The sequence below is a fragment of the Ananas comosus genome, linkage group 4 (assembly GCF_001540865.1).
Source record: "Ananas comosus cultivar F153 linkage group 4, ASM154086v1, whole genome shotgun sequence".
In the NCBI taxonomy this organism is placed as follows: domain Eukaryota; kingdom Viridiplantae; phylum Streptophyta; class Magnoliopsida; order Poales; family Bromeliaceae; genus Ananas; species Ananas comosus.
The window spans coordinates 5,322,447-5,329,622 of NC_033624.1; the positions used below are offsets into that span (position 1 = coordinate 5,322,447).

At 51.9% G+C, this 7,176-nt stretch overlaps 1 long non-coding RNA gene across 3 annotated transcripts; it reads right to left on the bottom strand.

Annotated features, from left to right (window-relative positions):
- LOC109709469 lies at positions 4,142-6,017 on the bottom strand. 3 transcript variants are annotated; one of them, XR_002216117.1, is made up of 6 exons: positions 5,980-6,017; positions 5,774-5,861; positions 5,572-5,659; positions 5,368-5,499; positions 5,193-5,274; positions 4,142-4,339 (listed from the first exon to the last, which is right to left on the bottom strand). It is a non-coding gene; the product is annotated as an uncharacterized LOC109709469 (long non-coding RNA). The 3 variants fall into 3 exon arrangements; XR_002216115.1 differs by having other exon boundaries at positions 5,193-5,277; XR_002216116.1 differs by having other exon boundaries at positions 5,193-5,277; positions 5,774-5,885; positions 5,980-6,015.

A 7,176-nucleotide genomic window follows, 5' to 3' on the forward strand; every position in this document is an offset into this window, starting at 1 on the left:
ACGTATCTGCCAATGTCTCTTTTCATTCCATTCCACCAGAACTGTGCCTTCAAGTCCTTATACATTTTGGTTCCACCAGGATGAACTGTATAAGGAGAACAAAGAGCCTCTCTCAAAATGTCTGCTCGGATCTCAGAATCCACGGGTACACACAGTCGGTCCCTGTACCTCAGTACTCCCGAACTGTCCACTGCGAAACCCTCTGCCCGTCCCCTCTCTAACTGCTCTCTAATCCTCAGCAAGTGTCGGTCTCCACTCTGTTTCTCTCGGATCCTATCCAACAGAGTGGGCTGCAAAACCATAGACATTAGCATTGCAGTAGACCCAGGGGACACAACCTCGAGTCTCAGCCGCTGTAGCTCCTCAAGTAAAGGCCTTTGCTGAGTGATCATCACGTTCAAACTCTGCACTGCCTTCCTGCTCAACGCATCTGCCACCACATTCGCTTTGCCGGGATGATACTGAATACTAATATCATAATCCTTCAGCAACTCCAACCACCGGCGTTGCCTCAGATTTAGCTCCTTTTGGGTGAACAGATACTTGAGACTCTTATGATCAGTGAAAATCTCGCAGCGCTCACAATACAAGTAATGCCGCCACAGCTTCAACGCAAAAACCACTGCGGCAAGCTCCAAATCATGCGTAGGGTAATTCTTCTCGAAATCCTTCAATTGCCGCGAAGCATAAGAAATTACCCTACCATGCTGCATCAGCATGCAGCCCAGTCCACTGTGTGATGCATCACTGTAGATCACATATCCTTCCCCCATAACTGGAAGGGCAAGGATAGGAGCTGATGCCAACCTCTGTCTCAACTCGTCAAAGCTCCTCTGACAGTCCTCACTCTAGATAAACTTAATTCCTTTACGAGTTAATCGAGTGAGGGGTGTGGAAAGCTTCGCAAAGCCTTCCACAAACCGACGGTAGTATCCTGCTAATCCAAGGAAGCTCCGCACCTCAGTCACCGTCGTCGGCCTGGGCCAATCCCGAATAGCATCAATCTTCTTCGGGTCCACTGCCACTCCATCTGCAGAAATCATGTGGCCCAAGAAAGTAACCTCCCGCAACCAGAACTCGCACTTCTTTAACTTGGCATACAACTCCTTCTCTCGCAGAAGCTGTAGCAGTATCCTCAAGTGCTCCTCATGCTCGGCGTCGCTACGGGAGTATACCAAAATGTCGTCGATGAAGACTACTACAAATCCATCCAAGAACGGCTTGAACACTCTATTCATCAAATCCATGAAAGGGGCAGGGGCATTCGTCAATCCAAAAGGCATCACTGTAAACTCATAATGCCCGTACCGAGTCCGAAAAGCCGTCTTGGGAATATCCCGGGCCCTCACCCTCAGCTGGTGGTAACCGGACTGGAGATCGATCTTCGAAAAGACATAAGATCCTTGCAGCTTATCGAACAGGTCATCAATGCGCGGCAAAGGATACTTGTTCTTGATGGTCACTTTATTCAGCTCTCGGTAATCAACACATAACCTAAGTGAACCATCCTTCTTCTTTACAAATAACACTGGTGCTCCCCAAGGCGATACACTGGGTCTCACGAACCCTTTATCCATCAAATCCTGAAGCTGCGCCTTTAATTCTCTCAGCTCTGCCGGTGCCATCCTGTAAGGTACCTTCGAGATTGGTGCAGTTCCCGGAACTACATCAATCACAAACTCAATCTCCCTCTCCGGCGGCATAGTCGACAACTCCGAGGGGAACACATCCGGAAACTCGCGAACTACGGGGATGTCCTCGAGTCTCGGTGCCGCCGTAGGTACCTCTGTAACCGTCGCTAGAAAAGCAATGCACCCTCTACTCATCAGCTGTCGAGCTCTCGCTGAAGAAATCCACGTGGCAAACAACGTGCTCCTGCAGCCTCTGAAAGTGAACTCCTCCTGGCCTGGCTCACGGAGTGTCACCGTCCTCTCTCCACAGTCAATAGTCGCGTAGTACCGCGCCAGCCAATCCATGCCAAGCACAATGTCGAAGTCATGCAGCTGCCCTAAAACCAACAAGTCTGCGGGCAAGATCCACGAATCTAACTGCACTGGACACGATCTACAACACTCTACCACCTGTAGTACATGGTCGGGCATCTGGATCTCCCGGGTCTATGGCAACAACCCTAACTCTAGACCATGTAATAATACAAAAGCTCGACTGATAAAAGAGTGCGATGAGCCGGTATCAAATAAAGTACGTACTCTAATACCAGAAAGTAAAGTGATACCTGCCACCACTCGGTCGGCTGCTAAAGAGTCTTCCACCTGGGCGGCGTATACCCTACCGCTCGGAGCCTGCTGCCGCTGCTCACCCTGTCGCGGTACAGACGCTCGATCCTCGTGACGATAACTCGGCGAGGCCCCGTATGACTGCTGAGGCGCTGGCGGTGCTGAAGCAGATGATGGCGCTGACGATGCTGCTCGCGGACAAGCTGCCCTGATGTGTCCCGGCTGGCCACATCCATAACATCTGCCCTCTCGCTGCTCGCACTGTCTGGCCCAGTGCGGTCCCCCGCAAATCACGCACTGCTGTGTCCGCTGTACCTCTGTGGCTGCCCCCGCTGACGGGTATCCCTGCAACGCTGACGCCCCGAGGATCCACGACCTTGAAAACGTGATCGTGGAGGCCTCGGCGGACACCTGCTGCTCGACTGTCCACCGTCCTTTGGAGCGGGGCGCTTCCTGTCCTGGCTCGGTCCCGGCCCCTGAGTCCGCTCTCGAAGTGTCGCCTCGCCTCTCTCCTCAAACAGTGCCTGCTCGATGGACGCATCCAGGGTCCTCGACCTCCGCGCCCTAACGAACCTGTAGAGATCCGGCCTCAAGCCCTGCTCGAAAAGATACACCCGATGTACCTCATCTCTAGCTACAAAAGGCACACAGTTCAGGAGTCGCGTAAACTCCCGAACGTACTCCCGAACTGTGCAATCCCCCTGCTGTATCCTCTTCAAGTTTTCTTCAATCCCCTGCTTTACACTGTCAGGGAAATACGTGCCGTACAGCATCCCGCAAAACTCATCCCAGCTCGTCTGTGAAGCTACAACTCCCTGGTAGCGTCTCATCCTCTTCCACCAATCACGGGCGTCCCCAACTAAGCAATTGACCCCTAAATGAACCTGGTCCAGATCCTCTAGGACGTACATGTCCTCAAATATCCTCTCCATCGCGCTGATCCAGCTCTCCACTACCCATGGCTCAGCACAATCCCCGTCAAACGTTGGTGGGTCTAAGCGGCGGAAACGAAACAGTAACTCCGTCATCCGCTCTTGCTCCGCCGCGGTCGACTGGACTAGTCCTCGAGCCGGCGCAACTGGTGCTGGAGGTATCTCTGCTGGTGGGGGTATGGCGGCGACTGGTGCAGTAGGTGGAGTAGGGGGAGGTGGAGTAGGCTGAGCTGGTGCACCCGATGCTGTACTCGGCGATGCGTCTAATCTCTCGCACATCCGCTGTAACAACAATCCCTGCTGCCTCGTCACCTGAGTCAGGGCAGCCAACTGGGCGCTCAAGTCGAGCTGGGCACTGGTCCCCGGTCGAGCGCTCGGCTCCAGTACAGAGGGTACACCTGTCTCAGGTCGGGTACCCTCCTCCTCCTGCTCGGGTATCTGGGGCGGTGGCGGCGGTAGTGGGGCGCGATCCCTAAGTGACGGACGTCCTCTGCGTCGACGCATAGCTGCATTTAAAGGACATGGGGGTCAGAAAAACACAAACACTCGACCCAATCAACGAAAGTCTCGAAGGCGGTCCCTGTTTCTCCTCAAAATTATGTCGTCTGCAGCCAACATAATTTTCTGGACCGAAACAGACACTCCTTCAGTCACTCACTCCACTCTAGGATAAGTTAGAACAATCAATTAGTGACTTTCGCGTTAAATCACGCCTCTCGCGTCAAGCTTTCCTATGGTTTACCAGCTTAGGGTTCCTAGGTCCCAACGACCTAAAGCTAGGCTCTGATACCAACTTAATCTGTCACGCCCCGGGTTGCACAGTCCCCCGGGCACGCCGACAAATCCGCCGTATACAAGAGAATTTCTCCGGTATACGAAGCGTAGCTGAACCTGTATAAACATACAATACTACAAGCAGTAGTATAGAGCTGAAGTAAACTATAAACAAGCAGGTAGAAATAACAAACTTAATATACCTACATCAGCCACGGATACAAAAGAACACTACTCGCTCCAGCGAGTTCAACTGTATGTACAAAAGCGCCCGAACAAAAACTGTCACTACCTGCAGCGGGAGTCCTCTAGCACTGTACTCGAAGGGTAGGCTCTAACTCGCCACGCCTTTCCCGCGGTCCGCCTCAGAAGGAGCAGCAGCCGAAACAGAAGGCCCTGCAACATCGGTGGAAGAAAGAGGGCGTGAGAACTACTATAAAAGCAAGTAGTCCTCAGTGGGTGCCGCCCTAAACAACATCGGTCCACCCACTAAGTCTACAGGGTAAGCAAGATAGAAGAAAATGAAGCTGGAAACTCTCTACAGCTACAAGTCGCTATGCTATCATGCCCAGAACTAACACCTATAGACTCAAGTCAACCAGACCCAATCCGAAGGGGACTGTGAACGCACCCGTCCCTGGGACTGTGAACGCACCCGTCCCGTGCCCGGTTGTGACTGCACAGCTACCCCCACTCTAAACCTCAGTGGAGAGCAAGTCCAACCTGCACTACCCGACACCGACGCGAAAGCACAAAGCCTAACTCCGGAGTGGCACTCGGGGGAGCTACCCAGCCGAGTATGCAGCGTAGCTCTGTCGAGCTCAATCAGGCCCTAACCAGCCAAACCCAAGTAACCAAAACCGACTTTGGGGCCCACCGCCTGCCCCGACGGCGCCCGACACCCCGTAACAGTCTACACTCAGCTAGTATAAGCTCGGCGTCCCAGCACGAGCACAAACACAAGCTACACTATCCTGGGTATCCATCGCACAAAGCCCACGACGATACAATGCAACACGGCTCCTAGAGCTAAATCCGGCAGTGTATGTAAATGACGATCAATTCGGGGTTTTCTCCTAAGTCAAATCCAAGTCCAACAAGTATCAATTATCATCACTCACTAAGCATGCTCCCAATTCAGGTTTTTAATATACTAATCCATGAATTTGAGCTACCTCATTTAGTGTTCAACGAACAAAGCATACAAGTCGACTAATATGTACTTAGAGGCAAAAACCGATGAACCCACCTCTCAAGCAACTCCTGGCAGCGAAGAAAGTGGCCCGGATCCAAATTGATCCCTCGCTGGTCCGTCGAAGTCCCCGGTTCTCCTGCTGCGAAGAAGTAAACCCAATTACACTCAAAATCACGAAATCTGCCCAGAAAACAGCAGCGAAGAAAACATTAAATCCGACCAAGCTAACCTTATCCAAATTCAGCAAACAAGGGTTCTGAAGCTTCGTCTCGAAGTCACGAATCCAATGGCCCAGGTTTCGCTGAATTCCGACGCTCCTACGCAGAGAACGGGCCAGAATACGAAACGTCGACGCTGGAACCTGCGAAACAGCATCTCTGAAATCTGCTCGGCAAACAGCAGCCTAGTAAAACTAGGGTTCGACAGGGCAAACCTGCTCCAAAAATCGCGATCTTGGGCTCAGAATCTTCGTCTCGAAGTCGCGAATCTAGCACGCCAAATTTCGTCGCGTTTCGACACTCCTACACAGAGAACTAGGTAAAACACGGCGGGTCGATGCTGGAATCAGCAATCAGCACTTCAGAGTCTGCTCGGCAAACAGCAACTCAGTAAAAAGGGATTTCGACAGAGCAAACCTTCTCCAAATCGGGCGAGTAAGGATCCTATGGATTCGTCTCGAAGTCTCGGTTCCAACGAATCAAGTCGCGTCACGTTCCGATGCTCCTGCGCGGAATACGAGTCAAAACTCTGCGGGTCGACGCTGGAATCAGCAGCAGCAGCAGTGCAGTTTGAAAATCGTAGAAGTTTAAAGCCATAAAAGCGATCTCAAGGAGCCACTCACCTCGACAAACCCTCCCTGCGAGCAGCACCTCGTCGAAACTCGCTCGATCCGCTCTGCGGCGCGTCGTCGACGAAGCTCGAGCTTCTCTTGAGCTCCTCCAACACTCTAGGTTGCTAAGGAAAGTAGAAGGAGAGGAAGAAGAAGCACAGCAGCAGCAGCATGAAGAAGCTTCCCTCTCTCTCTCCTCTCTGCTCCAAGGTAAGGGTTAAAGGGGGGTGATGTGACAAGATGGCCAAAAAGTCAACTTGCACCCTGCTTCCACTTTGTACCGGTACAAACCAGATTTGTACCGGTACAGCTCACTGAAAATCTGCTATTTCGCAGATCTTCAAGATACACGCTGCTCTCAAGTTACCAAAAGGCCCGTTTGGCGTCGACTTCGCGCGAACGCGACCCGGACTTGTCCCGACACTCTCCAGAGCTGTCGACAAGCCTCAGCTAAAATTCCAGTTCTCTACAGGCGGCAGGGGGGTGTGGCTGACTGGAGGAGGCCGGCGCTTGCGCTAGCTGGCGGTGGCAGTGCTGGAGCAACTCGAGCTGACATAGATGAGCCTCAGGTTCAGGTGGCTTCTCCGGCCACGGCAAGGGTCGGGGCGGCCGGAGAGGTGGAGCAGGGTCCCCTTGGGACCGAGTGGAGAGGTGGGCGACGGCTGCCGGTGGCTGGGAGGACGGCATGGCAAGGCTCGACCGCACCAGCCTGGACTCGCCCCAGGCTACTACAAACATGGCGGCGGCGCTCGAGAGCGGCAGCGACCGGCGGGAGAGGTCGCCGGGGCAACTTTTGTGAAAATTCCGTTTCGCCAAATTCGACCCCTTCTCGAAAATCGAGCGATATCAAGAGATCCGTCCATCGGATTTTTGAACGGACTGCGCCAACGCTTCCGGCATTACCGAACCATCGAGATCACGATTTTGTTTCGCTTGAATTGATCGCAGATCCGCGATGGAACCCATCATCTCACCGGTTCCAAACACCACATACATATATATACATATTATTTATATTTATATATATATATATATATATATATATATATATATATATATATATATATATATGTATAAATCAAATTCAAAATTCAAATTTTGAATTCTCCTAATTTAAATATCTCAGATATTGCAAAATAATATTATATAATCACAAAATTTGGTTGCGTTGCCCAGTTTGAAAAGTTTAGAAGTTTTAATAGCCTAAAT